The sequence below is a fragment of the Chenopodium album genome, chromosome 16 (genome assembly GCF_948465745.1).
Source record: "Chenopodium album chromosome 16, dcCheAlbu1.1, whole genome shotgun sequence".
Classification (NCBI taxonomy): Eukaryota; Viridiplantae; Streptophyta; class Magnoliopsida; order Caryophyllales; family Amaranthaceae; genus Chenopodium; species Chenopodium album.
This window is the reverse complement of record NC_137849.1, coordinates 27,575,772-27,593,316: the sequence shown is the minus strand read 5'-3', so window position 1 is coordinate 27,593,316 and position 17,545 is coordinate 27,575,772. Positions and strand designations below refer to the sequence as shown.

Sequence of the window (17,545 nt, the reverse complement as noted above, 5' to 3'; positions counted from 1 at the left end):
TTAGAGTTGATTGGCTCAATTTTTAACACCTGCCTATGACTTTGTGTATTATTCAGTAATCATATAGCGCATATTGAATTTGACTAATTACTTTTCATGATATCAAATTTCATTAATATTTATAATACAATAATAGATACTAATGTTAAAAAACATATGTCTTAACTCGAATGAAAAATGTTAGTATGTCACTTAAAAAAGAAATGAGGTTTTCTTTGGTTGACGTAGCAAATAAATTCCCATGATAATTATTCTAGCTCATGGGAAATCAATTCCTCTATAATTTTTTCTAGGAATTAAACAAATGTATTTGGTTATCATGCTAGAATTTGTAAATCCAAGAAATTGTGAATGACCAAGGATAGGGTGGTAAATAAATTCTCATGTTTTAATTTGTGGGAAGTTGAACTTCCCATAAATTGTGACTTTCTCCATTTTTGTTTTTTAATGTCAACCAAACAACATGAGCAAAAGAAAATTCATAGAAAATTTGAATGTATGTGAAAATCAAAGGCAACCGAACAACACCTGAGTATCTAATAATAGAGAAAATTAGGGCAAAAATACAATACTCAATTGTAGACCTCATATAAGTTGTGACGTGTTTTACGGTTGCCCTAGAAGCGTATTTCGCCACCACCAGTACAAGTCTCTTAGTGACAAATGCTCAGCAAGGGTAACACAGCTACCTTCCAATTCCTTACCCCAATTGGAAGATTGGAATTACTTCAATAACGGCTCAGATCTCTCTATGGGAATTGAATTTGTGTTTAGGGTTTCACAACACTCTATATTTTTCATATATGATATAATGAATAGGCACAATGGGTATTTATAGGTTATAAACACGGGGTCAAAACCGCTGAAAATCAGTACCCATACTTTGGCCCGGCTCAAGCTTGCCCGCCCGGCCAAGCATGTGGGGTATGGTAGGAATTACATGGAGTACATTACTTTGACAATGACCTTACTCCTCACCGCCCTACCTCCTCGGGCGACATCGCCCTGTACGGCGAGAGAGGTAAAAAATCCACGCCAAACATAGTTCATCAAAACATCAATTTGTTTAATTTGTATTACTCCCAACACATGCAGAGTATGTGTAGATTGAAAAAAAAAATGTTGTACTAGTATATTTATCTATTGATCTTTACGAGGAAATACAAGTTTATGTTTATGGTAAACAAGTTTTGTTTATCAAGGAGATAAAAGTGTAATTTTTTTGCTGTGAAAATAAGTAAGGTTTATTCCAAAACCGCTACTTAAAAGATAGTGGTTAAAGGGCAAAACCACTACCTTAAGTAGAGGTTTTAGGATAAGCCGCTAATTCTAGAGTTTCGTTTATCATGGAGATTAAGTGGACAGCCTCGATTTTTAACTTGTACATTTTTATTAGATCAATTTTATTACCTTGAGTATTGCACACATTTTACTTTGAGTATCAAAATTTTGGATCAATCTTTAATTAAGCGAAGTATGTTTTTGATGTTAATGTTAGCTTGTTGTTAGGTGACGCAACTTGGCAGGCGGGGGAAGAGAAAGTGTGATTGCTGACCCAGTGACCCAAGAGATTGAGACTTTTTCACAATGAATGATACGAGAAATAAAATAAAGTAGCAAAAAAGGCCAAAAACCAAATATTTAAAAGAAGAAATTACGAGCAAGCGTTTGCTACAATAATTGTACTTAACATTTAATGAATAGTACTCCAATATAATCTATAAAATTCAGTGGATTCTCGATTCCATAAATATAATAGACAAAGCATAAATTTGATGGAATCTTTTCAGGTCTGTATTGGAATAGCAGTCATTCAACTTTTTAGGGGAAGATATGAGATGAGATAGGTTATTGAGAAGGTGATGTCCTTTTCTACGGTGAGCTATCTTTTCATATGAATTTCATTTCGCCAAGGAATCTACAACGGTTGGGACTTATGGGTCGGATAGGGATGCTATTTGGTTCCGGTCTTTATCCAACCTAAGATTTCCGTTTCTTTTTAGTTGCAATAAAAGACATTATTTGTAAAAAAATAAAACATTCTTTTAATACAACTAAAAAGAAATAGAGATAGTATAATTTTATTAAATTTGTCAAAAATCCATTCAATCGATCTAATTTGGATAGCACTCAACTAAATTTTATTCAAATTTTAATTTTTATGGGCACACCAATTTACCATTGGTTCAACTTGAAATGAATTCAATCTAACCTGACTTAGATTTCCAAATTGACATTTCTAATTTTATCAAAAGAAATACGCTATTTGTTTCATAATACATAACACAGTCAAACATTGCACACATGCCAAAGTTTGACTTTATTTTTATATAATTAAATATTAATGAAAATTATATTATGAAACTTTATATTAAAACCTATCTAACAACATATTTTATGATAAAATATATTTTTATTATCTTAGCAAAAATTTATGGTCAAACCTAATGCATGAATAGTGAAAAAAAGTCCAACGTCTCATGTATTATGGGGTGGAGGGAATATTCTACTAATCATAAAGCTGGGGAGGTTCAATTTCGACTAGTGATATTTTGAGGATAGAAATTCCCTTATCCTTCCCACAACTATGTTTTTATTCCAATGTATAAATCACAAAAAACGAGCAAAATAGTTTATATGAACAGCGCAAAATATCAAATGTTACAATCATTAAAAAGAATGGAGACAATATAATTTAGACAATCTACAGATCTAATAATACATTTTAGACTATTTATGAGTTTAATAATATGTTTTGTAAACCGTGCAACTATGCAAGACTAGTTTATCATATCTTTTGAACCCAAACTTAGTTGGAATAAGACATATAAGACATATTACATATATATATATATATATATGTATATATATATATATATACACATATTACATATATATATATGTATATATATATATATTATAACTAGATTAGGTTCCGTGCCATGCACGGTAATTTTCACTGTTTAATTAGTTTAATATTATATTTATTTATAATAATTATCAAATTGCAAAATAAGATAAAAATTCGTTATTACAAAAATAAACAATAAATATCATACTACCAAATATAGTGTGAGTATTACATGCACGACTAATATAATAATTATGGATTACGTCACAAAGTTATATGTAGGAAAATATTACTCCATATTGATAAATAAACAAATAATATTTTGTTGTTATAAATGGAATATAATTACCAAATAGTAAGGATAATATTGCATGCATAGTATAAAATATTCTCTAAGAAGAAGCGTTGGCAAAAAAAAAAAAAAAAAAAAAAAAAAGGCGTGGAATCTACAACCCTTATAAAAGCCCCAAGTTCATTTACTACAGCACAAAATGAGCTCCCAAATTTATTGTTCCTTAGGAACAGGGAAATACCACATTTGCCCTCAGCCCCCTTAGCTGAATTGCCTATTTCACTTGGGTTAGTATTGTCTTTTTGTATGAAGACTCTTCTGCCCCTTTCCCTTTCTTTTTCCTTCCTTTCCTTGATTTTACTGTCTTCCATTCATTTTCTTCACCTTTGAGTTGCTTTTACGTGTGCACTCTGAATCCTCCATTGAAGCTTCTTCTTAGCTCTCTCTCCTCGCTCCTTTGAAGCAGCTTTTGTGATGAATTTGATTTGTTTAAAATAATTAAATTCATGTGGGATTTTTGAGAATTGGGGTAGTCGATTTTTCACTCGACTTGGCAGCAACTTTAGGGTTTAGTTTTGCCGCAATTGGTAGTTGCTTTTCTCTTTTCTTTTTGTTGAAATTCTCCCCCAAATTGTTTGAGAATCACTCGAACATAAACATTTCAATGCTTATGATGCTTTTCTCTTTTCTTTTTGTTGAAATTCTCCCCCGATTTGCCAAATTAAAACAAACACTTTGTTGAAAATCACTCATACATAAGGATTTACGATGCTGATTTTGTTGAATTGCTTGTTTATTGATTGTTATTGAATTTTTTTATTGTAGCTTTTTCTCGTTTTTAGAATTAGATTTTTGTTAATTTAAATTTTCACAGTTGATTTAGGTTGTATTATGGAGAGATTATGTAGGACAAATAATTAAATTGAAAGAAATTGAGTTTCTTATTCTTGTGATTAGTGTGTATGATGGAATTTTGTTGTAAAATCAATTGTGGGTATTTACTAAACATGAACACAATATGAGTAATTAAGAGTTAGCTTGTTATTTGAGTTAGAAATTGGTGGGATTTTGTTGTAGAATGTGTACATGGAAGATTCGGCAAAATAAGCTGGATAGATTTCAAGTGGAATGTTAAAGTTTGATTAATTTTTAATGAGATTTGCAGCTTTTAATTGGGTTTTTATAGATGTGAGTTTTGGGAAGTAATATGTTTAATTTCAAATTGCCTTTGTGTAGTCTATGGCAAGACTTTTTTTAGGTTCTCTGTAATTGCCTTTGTGTAGTATTATTGCTCTGTTATAAATACTAATAAAAAATTTGTCTTTTAGTTTCAGTATCGGGTGGTGGGATGACATTTGAGAATGTGTACTCTGCTTGATATTTTTTTAAAGTTTGTTCTTTCCTTTGCTTTTTCTTCTTCTGTTTTTTTCCTAAGTTTATGTCTTTATTTCATTTCCTTTCTCATTTGATTATATAACTAAATTTGTTGATTTATACTTCTTTAATATAACTAAAGTGCATTAGTATGATTAACCTTCTATTGCAACTGTTTCATTACAAACAAAGTCTTAATATTCAAATAAACAACATAAGTATCCCTTAAAATATGAGAAGACATATCACTCTTATGCTCCCATAGTAATTACATTTTTTTAAAAAAAAGAACTTAGATAAAAAAAAAACACCTTAAAAGGTAATTTGCAACTTCACATAGTAGAAATCTAAACTTGAAGCTAGTTATTGATTTTCTATTGTCTCTAAAGAAAATATTTATGGTTAATTTTGCTGACAAAGTATCGGTTAACCAATCGGTAATGTATGTTTTTAATTTATTGCCAATTTGAGATAGAATTATAACCAACTTGAACGGCTATGATAGGCCTAAATCCTTTCATGTGTTACGTTGTAAAGTTTCATACTTTCATGTGACAATTATACATTCGAAAAGTGAAGATGTCTATGATGGAATGATATTTTAAAATGAAAATATAAGAGGAAAATTGAGAGAGATAGGGAGGGTGGAGTTAGTAGGACTGGGCTGGAATAAAATCATGTTCAGATCTTGGTACCTGAAAACACAAGCAACAAATTGACTGAGAGACTTGATATGTCTAATGACATTTTATGATGATTTTGAGATCTTGTTTTGTAAATTGTCTTTGGATTAATTAGTTTGTGTGGTTATACTACTTTACAAAGTATTAGTTCTCTGTTTGTTGTTTCTTAGTATTTTTTTGCATTTGCTTATTTATGCTGGTTATAAGATATATGGCTTGTGTTACTTTACAAATTACGCTAATCAACGGAGCTATAAGATAGTGGTAAGCTTGGCATGGTTGGCGGTGGGTTTTATTAGGGTAATTTGTGTGTCTGGTCGTGTAGACAACTAAAAATGTCTCCCCAAAACCAAACCCGATGATGAACAACGTTTCACTGCCATTATTGGTCGGGTTAAGTATTTAATCGTTGGAGTGCTTAAATCCATGTTTCCATTCAATATATTTCATAAACCAACTCAATTCCTAGCTCATTTCCCTAAACCATAACTTGTTTTCCTCTTTTCGTGTCCACATCACAAAATCGAGAGAAATTTATTTTGTGGCCCTACAATTTTGATCTAATTGTTATTTAATTGGATAGGACTTGAAATAAGCTTTCCAAAAATATATCATAAGCCCAATTCCGATTTAAAATGAAGAAGATATGAGCAAAATACTAAACTTGGCCCAAAATCGACACCCTTTAACTAAAACGGACATATCTTAAAATCTACGAATGATTTTGACCTGATTCTAATTGGGTTGGAAAGTATACTTGATAAGCTTTCCAATGATAAATTATATGCCTTATTCCAAGTTACGGATCAAAAGTTATCATGGTTTAAAAAACGCGTAAAAAACTGGAATGACTGCGCACAGTGTAAAAACGCCGTGTCACGGCAAAATCTGACGTGGCACGGTGCCAGTGCCGTGACACGGAAATTTTCAACGTGTCACAGTGCTTTTTCCGTGTTTTTTCCGCGTTTTCTCACGCTAATGAATCTGGACGTAAAAACGGAAATAAATTCCACCGTGTCACGGAAACAGATTCCGCGCCACGAGAAATCTTGCCGCGTCACGGTATATTTTACCGTGTCACGGGAAATTTCCCGTGTTTTCCTCGTGTGTCAAACTTCACGCGTTTTATCCTCTGTAGGTCAAATCTTTCCCGCGTCACACCAAAGTACCCCGCGTCACACTAAAGTATACCGTGTCTCGGCATATTTTGCCGTGTCGCGGCATACTGCTGATGTGTCACGACAACCTTTTTTAGGGTTTTTATCTTTTTAGGGTTTTGTGTGTTCCCTCAACTCATTTTTTTCTATAAATACCCCCTCCTTTCTACAGTTTGGGGGCACCAAATCATTCTCTCTTCCTCTCTTCTACACCAAAAAAATCATTCTCTTCTCTCTCTCATATTCTAAGCCTCAAACCTATATTTCTAATTACATCATTCCTTCCTTAAGCATTCCAAGGAGTCCACACTTAACATGAGGCTCCGTCCTTAAACCAAGGCGTGAAAGGTACAAATAACTGAGGGTTTGGACCAAATCAACTCTACTTTTTATTTAATTTAATTTCAATTTGATTTATATTTTTATTGAAGTTACTAACAATTTATTCATGATATAGCAATTTAAAGGAGCGCGCGAAATGTGAGTAATTAATTAATTTAATTACTTATCTTATTTTATATTGCTAGTATCATGATTAGGTTTATTATGATCGATTTAATTTAACTAACGTTATTATAGTTGAATTGCTTCCAATATTAATGTTTATTCTATTTATTGATCACAATATTGCATGTTTAAAGGGAACATGTAATTGAAAATCACGCCTGATAAGATAATTTGGACGACCGATTTAGGTTCCTTTTTAATCTTGTTATTAATTAAAGTGATCACTAATATTTTAGAATTATGTGTTGCATTAATATTAAACCAATTTAGCTTAATAATAGTTTGGAGCAAATTGAATCTTTGTTTGCATGCCTTTGAGATCGCAGGAATCACTTTTCACTATAAGAATCGAGTAGAGGCCAATACGGGCAAATGTGACTCCATGACTCACTTCGTACCATCATCCTCGATCCTCCTTTTGTGGTTCCGAACCACATGGAGTTAGTAATCTCATGGATTGTGAATGGGGTGTAACCTTCACGGGTCAATCGTTGTTGCCTTTGGTTGTCCCTTAATCGTGGTTGCCTTTTATGATCCGTGAACGGTTTACAAGTTCCTTAAAAACTTGTTGGCGCCTCCTTACTTTCCTTGTCCCTAATCGTATATGTCAATTCCCACTTCCTATGAGTGCCAAGCATATTCACCACATGCTTAACGTAGGTGCACTTCGAAAGACGCCTACAGGTCGTTATTAGGTTTTGTCACATGGTTTGCCTGGGTATATCATATGTAATTTTTTAAGGATGGTGGTATAGTGATGAGCGTCATTTATGGTGCTCAAAAGAATAAGGTTTAGATTCTTTTTCTATATTTTCTTTCATTATTTTCATATAATTTTCTTAGTTTTCTTTGATTTTACATTTTAATAACTCATTTTGGTTCTTGATTAGTTTTTATGAGTTTTTCATATTTTTAATTCCTAATCCGTAGTTTTATTTTATTTTGTTTTCTCCTCTTAATTGGCGTCTTTTGTAGGTGATTGTTCGGGGTCAAGTTGTGTGTTTCAAGTCCATTTGCAAGTTCAAGTTGCCGCGCTCTCGTGATTGCGCTCTCATTAATTTTGGTGATGATGAACAAGTTAAATTTGAGCATTTGGGGCTGCCTTGTTCGTGGGCATCACATGAGGTTGGCGGTCGAGAGCGCAGACGAGTCGCACCGCTTCACACCACCAACTTACACAAAGAAGCCACCGCAACTCACCTTCAATCACCACCAGCCCGCATCAATCTCTGTCTCCTGAAACCACAGAGCAGCCCCTGCTTCACCGTTCACCAATTGCACCCACGCAAACACCGAGCTGCTGCCCCCTCCAACTCTTAGCAACAACCACCGTTCCCACGCACCATCGCACCACCTTCTAGCCGCAACAAAACCACCACCTCACGCATTTCCCCTGCTCCCGCAATTAACACCAAATCAGCCACCTTCACCACCAAGATCCCGTAATAGCAAACCCCCAACAACCTAGCAGAGCATCGCAACCCCTGCTCCAGCCATCCACAAACACCGCCGGCAGCCCATTCAACCTCCTAGTGCGTGCGTGAAGACCCTCTAGTGCGTGCGCACAGCTGGGTTTGAATTGAAGCCTTTGATTTTGATGAAGTGTGATGATCGAACCATGATGATGGTGATTTGCGGTGTTGTGCGAAACATGGGATAATTCCCAAATGAAGAGCCAAAACTGAGTTGACTTTGGTTATTTTGTTTTATTTCTTTTAATTTTCTTTCTTTTCCCATTTTATTTTCTTTTACTTTTGTTTTCTTATTTAGTTTTATTTCTTTTTCATTTCTTTTTCTTTTCTTTTGTTTTCCTTTCTCTTTTATTTTCCCTTTTAACCTTGTAAATATAAATACCCATTTTGGGGGAAAAATTAGGGAGAATTAGAATCCAATTTTAGACCTCATATTTTAGCTTAGTTGAGAGCTTCTCTCTCTAGTTTTAGGGTTAGTTTTAGGAGTAGATTTAGAGAGAGAAAGTGAGGAATTTCATTGGGATTTGAAAGATTGAAGATTCAAGGTGACAATTGTATTGAAGATCTCCATAATCAATCAATGAGGATTTCTAACTCTATCTCATTTTATTGCTTTGTTTAATTTCATATTTGTTTGATTTGATTTTGATGTTTGATCTTCATTAGTGTAATTGTTCTTCATATTTTGTTGATTCTTGATTTCTTTAGTTGTTTGTTGATTAGATGATGATTCTTGAGTAGTTGTTTGGCTAGGGATTGGGTGAAACTTGTAAGATTGACTGATTGTGATTAATTTGGGAATTGTGTTTATTGATTGTTGAGATTAAAGTGATTAATGAAAGTTTGCATGTGTGTAGTTTGATTAGGCCTTGAAAATTATGCTATATTACATTGCGATTGCTAATGACACGACCCATTAATTTAGGAATTGCAATTATCGATTGGTTTAGATTGTGATTTTCCTTGTTAGTCATTCATAGTGAACCCTAGCTTGACTTATAGGAGATAGCTCTTTGATTCCAATTAATAGCTCTTATCATTAATCTTCACAACCATTAAGTGGCATGTTCTTCCCTAATTGTTGCAATTGTCATGATTACTTGTTGATCCCCATTCCCTAGTGTTTCATTTGTTTGTTTACTTGTTTAGTAGTTCTTTAGTGTTACCTCTTTACCCTTGACTTCGACCTAGCTTAGGCATAGATTGGAAATACTTGAACATAACTGTTCCTAGTGGTTCGACCCTTGACTTACCTATATACTCGTATTTAGGTTTGTTAAGTGATTATGAATTTGTTTAGCTCTAGGGAAGATTAGATAACGAACTAGTTTTCCCTACGTCATATAGAGCTTGGTTATCTCATGCCTACAGTTTTATTTGTATGGTACTTGTTACATTTTGTGGGAAACTCTGTGCTCTAATCTGTAATTGATTTTAGAAATGTGTCTTTTTCCTTTATATGTAGGTGACTTTGAAAGAGAGATATTCATGTTCTTTGTTTCTTGGTCCATTTCTTAGTGTTTGGCAACTGTGCTCTTTGAACAGTTATTTGGCATTTTTGGTTGCGAATTAGTATTTAGATTCTATACAATGTTAGCTTATTATGATTTTGTCTTTGCAAATCTTGTGTTTGTTATTTTGTGCTTTAATGTTTTCATGAACTGATTTTGGTGTGTGTGTTTGATGTAAACCCTACTTTTCTTTTTTTCTTTTTAGAAAGTTTTTTTTTATTATTTACTTTTAATCTGCCAAAATCTACCACGAGTATCTTGGTTTTTATACTACTTTTAACAGCCAAACTAATAACGAAGTAAGTAATACTCAACCATTGGCAAAATTCAACTATTTTGTGTTATAATAAAAGGTATTGAGGTATTGACCCCTTATCTCAAGTTCTTGATCTGACAGTAATAATATTGATACTCTATTATCAATTTGTTATAAAATCTCATTAGTATTTTATTTATAATTTTGTAAAGTATTGACTTATAAATCTAAGTTTTATACTAAGTACTTGAATATATTATACTCCGTGATTATGTAATATTAGTTTGGAATAAATCTTTATGACACCTATACCTAAGAGTGACTTGACTTTAAATTGCAGGCAGTTGGACTGTGAGATTTTGGGTTAGCGAGCACCCGAGCAATTATGTGAGAGTCACCAGATGCGTGCAGTGGATTTATTTAGTTTATGTTGTGTTCTCTTCTTCTGTATGACAAAAGGCTAACATTGTCCATTTGGTGAAAATTTTTGAGCGGGATTTATTTTCATGTAAAAATCCAATTTTGATTGTTTTTTTCAGATGATTTTTGCTTTGTTCGTGAAAAGAATAACAAGGGAAGATGGGAAGTAAATGGAAACTAAGGTGAAAAGGTTCGGAGCTGAAGTGAAAAGGCTAACAGCCAGAGAAATAGCAGCATTAGGCGAGTTTCTTGTCCTCCAGGCTTTCAGTTTTCAGTATCCTTGAATTCTTTGAGAGGTATCTTACTTTGTTTATTTATGTTTAATCCATTATTCATGTTTATTTTTTTGGTATTTATTTTGGTGAAATTGAATTTTGGGATTTGGGTATTGTTAATTTATGCAGTTAGACTGAAAATTTTTCCCTGAACCGATGCATTTAATATTTAACGTGAATTCAGCTCAATTTCCATTCAAGGGGTTTCCATTTCATTGAGAGGTGGGGGACGCAGGACTATGATTACTAAAAATGTTAAAATCATTAAATAGTATGAGTATGTTTATTTATGCACTTAGACTGAAACTTTTTCCATGAATCGGTGCATTTAATATTTAATGTGAATTCATCTCAATTTCCATGCCATACAAGGGGTTTTCATTTCATCGGGGGGGAGGGGGTCGTAGGACTACAATTACAAAAAAAATGTTAAAACCATTAAAGAGTGTGAGAGAGATAGAGAAGGAGCGAGAGAGGGGGGGAGAGAAGAATAAGGATCAAGAGAACAGAAAAAGGAGAGAATGAGAAAGGAATAAGGAAGAGAGCAAAAAAAAAAAAAAAAGGTGACTATGTGATGGCTAAGATGATAAAGAAAGATCGAGGTCCTCAATGATACTAGGCAGAGAAAAGTTGTGACAATTACAACTTCTTTAGGAGACTGTTATACAACATAATATCTTTTTAATGACATGACAAAAATATAAATTATAAAAGTGAATATCTTAATAACCATATAAGATAAATAAGAGGAGCGATGAGGAAGGATGAAGGAGAAATTAGGATAAACTTTAATAACAATGATCATATAAGATAAATGAGAGGAGCGATGAAAAAAAGGTGCAAGAAAGGATGAGGAAGCAATTAGGACAAACTGAATTATCAAGACCACAATAGAAGAGTGAAAAAAGAGAGAAGAATAGGAAGCAAGAGGAGGTAAGGGAGGAGCTCATGATGAGGGAACAAAAGGACTAGAGAGAGATAGGGCCCAATATGTGACGTTGACAATGTAAGAGAAAGAAGAGAAAGAGATAAGCAGCACTTGAGGAGGTCAATTATATAACCAGGAAGCAATAAACAAAAGTATTAAAAGACTTAAAATTTCCAACACCATAAAAGACTTGAGTGATAGAAAGAGTAGGGGGAAAGAGAAGTAAAGCTGGTAGGGAGAGCAAGTGATATGGAGTGTATATATGTTCTCTTTGTGTTAAATGAAAGTGGTAGTAAGATATAACTTTCTCAAAATCAGTTCTATGGATTCGACACTAATCATACTCACACGGTAGGTAGCAAAGGTCTAAAAATTACCCGTCATCAATTATATATGAAGGTCAGTGCTTGTGATAAAAAATAATCTTCCACTTGTAAGAAGATACAAAGACATGCACAGAATATTAAAGAAATTGTTTCTATTACTATTAGCATGAGATTTATTAGTTTTTGTCAATATCAATCATAAAAATTGTTATAGTTATAGGCATATAGCTGTAAAAAGTGACGACCTAGTCATTTGCATTTAGTCTTTGTAGGTAGAACTGTTTTATTTGTGATTACCTGCTTCCGTTGCATCATTGCCCATGCGGCGTGCACAAGTATTTATATCTTTGTATTAATAGTATATGTCTAATGTAAAACTTTGGAGTATTTGACAGGTCTTAACTCCTCCATACTTGGTGCTTTTAGTGGATTATGAGCTTTAATGGGTGTTGCAGCGACATTTGTATCTGCTAAACTCATCGAAGAGCTTGGTATCTTAAAGGTTGCTGCTGTTGTAAATTTTCTCTCATTTATTTAAAATCATTTTGAGATTTATTCTTAGGAAAAAAAATTGTTGCAGGCTGGGGCTGTTGGGTTAATTTTCCAGGCATCACTTCTTGCTCTAGCAGTTGCAGTTTACTAGAGTGGAAATCTTTCTCAGCAGACACCCATCTTATTCTTCTTGTTCCTAATCGTAAGTATATCTCACAACTCAATCTACCTTGGTTTGATTGATGAAATGCTTGTCTTGTCAATGAATTTGACACAATTGTTAGTCAATTGTGGTAGTCTTCTGCATATATTGTTTCTTTTTTTTTAAAGATGTTTCTTTCTTATGGTGATGATGAAGGGTTTCATTTAGTGTTGCAGATTGTTTGATACACACCTGTTATTAGTTGTCATGTTTTCTCTCTCTGATCTCCCATTTTGCTTTGATATGCAGGTTTTATTAAGGCTAGGACACATGTCATATGATGCAATTGGCCAGCAAATTCTTCAAACTGGAATCCCATCATCAAAAGCTAATCTTATTGGGACGACAGAGGTCTCCGTTGCCAGTTTGGCTAAGTTTGTGATGTAAGGCATAGAAATAATAGCAAACGATGTCTCTCATTTTGGATTTAAAGCTATGCTTTCACTCCTGTCTATTATTCCGGCAGCATATATCTTCTGCCTACGGTTGATGAATCCTTCAGAAGAGCAAAGGAAGCTTTTTTTCCTTTTGAACGGCAGTTTTGATGACGTGATTACTCTACCTTAATTCTTGTTCTTGTTACTCATCTTTATTAGTTTTGCACTCACAGGCTCACAGCCATATTTGTTTTAAAATAAAGCTTTTTTAACAAAATTTTATTTTCAATTGAAAGTAAAACCCCAATTTTTAACTCCGTTTTCCTTAGTTTGGCTCTTTGATAGAAAGGTTAGAGTGGAAAGGAAGAGGGAGGGATGAGAGAAGTAAGGTGAAGGGTAGAAAAATGTGGAAATACAAAAGGGAAATTAAAAGTATTTTCACCAATTACTGACCAAACAATAGAAAATGAGAACACTGGTAACCCAGAAAATGATTTTCCTCCCAACCAAACACAGCCTCGACCAAGGTCTCAAGAGGTACTCTTCAATCTTGTTTGTACATGCTTATACTTGTGTTTTGAAAGTTGGCCACAAATATGAGTTTTCTTGAAGGAGCTTCAATGTAGAATATTATTGCATAGAACACTACGCTCGTTATCTTTCTGTGTCTGATTTCTTGCATAATTTCTGGTCCAGGTGTTGCTGAGTACTGGCCAAGCCTTTCTACAATATTTACATAAAGTGAAGAGAAAACAATCACAAATTCGATTCTTTGGGAACAATTAACATCCTTACATGCATTACTTCTTTATTCTGAGTATTCCTCTTGTACATCAATGAAAAGGTGACAAGTTTGACCCAATTCTATTCTTTGCTCTCATCTTAGTGGAAGATTATGATGCTATGCTGCTCACTAATGATGAGCCTAACCCTGTATAGACTATAGAAATCTCATTAAGCATAATGTTTATGTAAGCAGTTGCTGTGAATTATCAATTTGTCATCAAAGAAGTTTAATTTAGATACTTCTGGTTGTGAATATGTGCTCTATAAAAAAATAAAAGTAAATTAATGATAGTCAAATTGTTTTGTGAATAATGTCCATTCTAATTCGTTGGCAAAACTTTCTGATACCAGTTGTACTTTTTTTTTATCTCAAATCCTAGATTTAGAAAGCACTTAATCTTGCTATTTTTGTTGAATTGCTTGTTTATTGATTGTTATTGAATTTGTTGGTTTTAGCTTCTTCCCATTTTTAGAATAAGATTTTTGTTAATTTCAATTTTTTCTGTTAGTTTAGATTATATTATGAGTGATTATGTAGGACGAATAATTAAATTGAATGAAATTGAGTTTCTAATTCTTGTAATTAGTGTGTATGATGGATTTCTGTTTAAAATCAATTGTGTTAATCATATCCATTTGCGTTCATTACTCTTTATGAACATTGTAGAACAAAAGAAAGGGAATTTATAGTCATTGTCTTCTTTTTTTTTTGGTAAACCATTATAGGTATTTGAACGCAGTTAGTTTTTGCCAAAATCTATATTTGATTAATTTTCAAAACAATTAAATTTGATGATTTTCGTCTTTATTATTATCTTGGCTAATTTATTTTCTTTCGTAATCTCTTTGTTGTTATTTGCTTTAAATTTATTTTTTGGGTGTTTTTTTTCTTCGTTTAACTTATTTGGTTTTATGAGGCAATACAGATTTTCTGGTTTTTTTGAATTTGATTTTATGTGGAAGATCTAGGTTTAGATATTAGCATTTAACACTATGAGTTATATTCTTTAGTGTCATTGATTTCAGACAAGCTGCTTTGTCTGAAGTAGAAATTCATGGAGGATCAATTTGACCGACTGAACCACCCAACAAACATATGCAGCATCAAAATCAATCTAAGAGCCAATTACCGAATCTGGTCTGAGAGTGAGGATCACCTAGCTTCAGTCCTAGGATGCACACAAGAAGACCTGACCTCTGTCAAGAGCAATGTCAGTCATTCTCCCCTTGGCGAGCTATATCAAGGCATGAATTCTCTATCTTGGCAATTCATTAATAATATACTCAAGCTGGATGAATCCTCTTTCCTATTTTCTGTGCTTCTCTCCTTACTTTTCCCCATTTTACTTACTTCCATACATTTATTTTCCTCTATTCCCTGTTCGCTGAATATTAATTTTGTATATTTTCTTAAACATTGGCTTGAGTTGGTATAACGAGATATTTAGAATGAAGTTGATGCGCCTTGGCTCATTGTTCAAGATAATTAGCCTTAATGATCCTTTCTTGTCTTGTTAGGCCGTGTTAAACTTTTAATTGCTGTGAAATGCAATAGTCAATTCTAGAAGTAACCAAGGGTATTGGACTATTGGTAAAGTCTGTTACTTTACATCTGGATTTCAATCAGTTTTGTTTGAGGCTATGTGTTTTTTTATGTTGTTGAAATCATTTTCAGGTAATTGCCTTCTTGTGATAACCTGCGTAATTTTGGTAGAAGTCTTCTCTTGCTCTTCTCTCTTATATTGGTAATTTTCTCATATTTTATAATTTGCTTAATTTTCCTATTCCAAATGTGCCCAGTTTCGCCAGAGGGTATGTGCGGACCAGGCAAGGTAGACAATCCTAGTGGCCAATATGGGATGGACATGGTTGCGTTGACAGGGAAGAAGCGGATTATCGATGGCCCAGTCGAGAAGGTAGTGAAGAGGAGGCAAAGGAGGAGGATCAAGAATAGAAAAAGCTGCTGGTAGCTCTAGAGCCAGAAAACAGGTATCCTTTTTTGGAGGTAAATAACTCTGTCTATATAATTATGGGAGAAAATATAAAATCTCAATAATTAATGTTAGTAAAATGTGATGTAAAAGAAGGGCAATTCTAGAATGCATAAATTTATTTTCTATCGATCAACTTTGTCTTGAACTAGCTCCTAAAACTATGTGGCTTACTAAATTGCATTCTCTACAAGCGTATACCATAGAGCTGGAAGCAGAATTAAATCAGTTAAAGGAGGAAAATGCACAATTAAAGCAGGTCCTGGTAATAACTTGTGTATCCTGTTGAATTCAATGTTTTTTTTTTCTCTTCAAGCGCATATTATTACAACCAAAAGTTCCCAACTATAATTTGTCTCACAATTGTTGTTTATTATTACAAGATGAAATTGAGAGAGAAAGGAAGCAAAGCAGGTAATCCCCTGTAAGAAAAGTTTTTGATGACCTCATTACTGTCATGAGTTATGATTGTTAGAACTAGAATGCTAAAAAAGGGATGATTAGAGTAAGCACTGTGTTTTGGGGCAAATTTGGTGATTTACTCACCTTGTTTAATTTTGACCCAGGTTATATTCGATTTTCATTAAGTAGCTTATTATGATTGGTTATCAATGATATACCTAATAATTTTTAGCTCAGGTTGGGTCAATTTTGTTCGAGCCATGTAATTTTGGATATTGTTTAAGATTGGTTCAAATAATTCGATAGGGGTCATTGTTCGGAGCTATCAAAAATTGATCTTTGACAACCAATTCATCGAGTTTTATTTGTTTGTGGTTGCAGTATCATGAGGAGCAAAATTTACAAGCAGCAGTACTGAGCAGGGCATAGGAAGAAGATAAGCTGAGAACAATGAGGAGTCGTCAGAGCTGCACCCTTTAGATTAAATTCAAAGAGGAGCTGCACCCTTTAGATTAGATTCAAATTAAAGAGGAACCAAAGAGTTCGGATATAGTATTTAGTGGTAATTATGTAATATGATCCTTAAAGATCAATAATATAGTGTTAGTTGTTCTTTTAGGTTATATTATACACAAGGCAAAACAGCCTACCTTTCTGTTATGTTATCTTTGAAATGCTGTAAATATTTTCTGCTTTTTCCTACACCATTTGTTCTGGGAATGGATCCCCTCACCGCTATCCAAAGCAAGAGTCTACCATAAGTTTTATATTTCTCACTTTCCTTGCCGTAAAAAAATTCATCTAAAAAACTATCAAATATTTTCTAACTAATAGTATCCAAAATGTAATCTTCTTGCTAAATTGCAGTGGCCAACCTCTAAGTGAAAATTGATGTTCTGCAGCTAAATCCGAATGTAGTCTCATACGATACGAGAATGTGACTGTGATTGACAGGGAGCACATTGAACTCCCCATAGGAAGGAGGACTTTCTTGGAGAAGAGGGGTCATAGACTGCAACCTTTTTTTTTTAAAGTAAAACTGAAGAAGTGAAGCTTTTTAAGAAAACATTATCATCTCATGGTTTGTTTTATGAAATAAAGTAAATCAAGTTGGTAATAAAAGATTTTTCAAAGTATACAAATTCAATAATAAAAAGAAAAAATTAAAATTGAAAGTTCTGGTTTAGGTTAGAAAACGGGGGCTTGAACATAGTACGAACGCCTAAAGAAAAAGAATGAAGAA

The 17,545-nt window shown here is 33.4% G+C and overlaps 1 long non-coding RNA gene across 3 annotated transcripts; it reads left to right on the top strand.

The window, feature by feature from the left end:
- The first annotated feature begins 9,991 nt into the window (after nucleotides 1–9,991).
- LOC145585058 (uncharacterized) lies at nucleotides 9,992–15,148 on the top strand. Of its 3 annotated transcripts, none has more exons than XR_014100537.1 (6): nucleotides 9,992–10,819; nucleotides 12,448–12,554; nucleotides 12,633–12,746; nucleotides 12,996–13,295; nucleotides 13,820–13,967; nucleotides 14,936–15,148. It is a non-coding gene; the product is annotated as an uncharacterized LOC145585058 (long non-coding RNA). The 3 variants fall into 3 exon arrangements; XR_014100536.1 differs by lacking the exon at nucleotides 9,992–10,819 and adding an exon at nucleotides 11,705–12,125; XR_014100538.1 differs by lacking the exon at nucleotides 9,992–10,819 and adding an exon at nucleotides 11,705–12,125 and having other exon boundaries at nucleotides 15,012–15,135.
- Nucleotides 15,149–17,545: the final 2,397 nt, after the last annotated feature.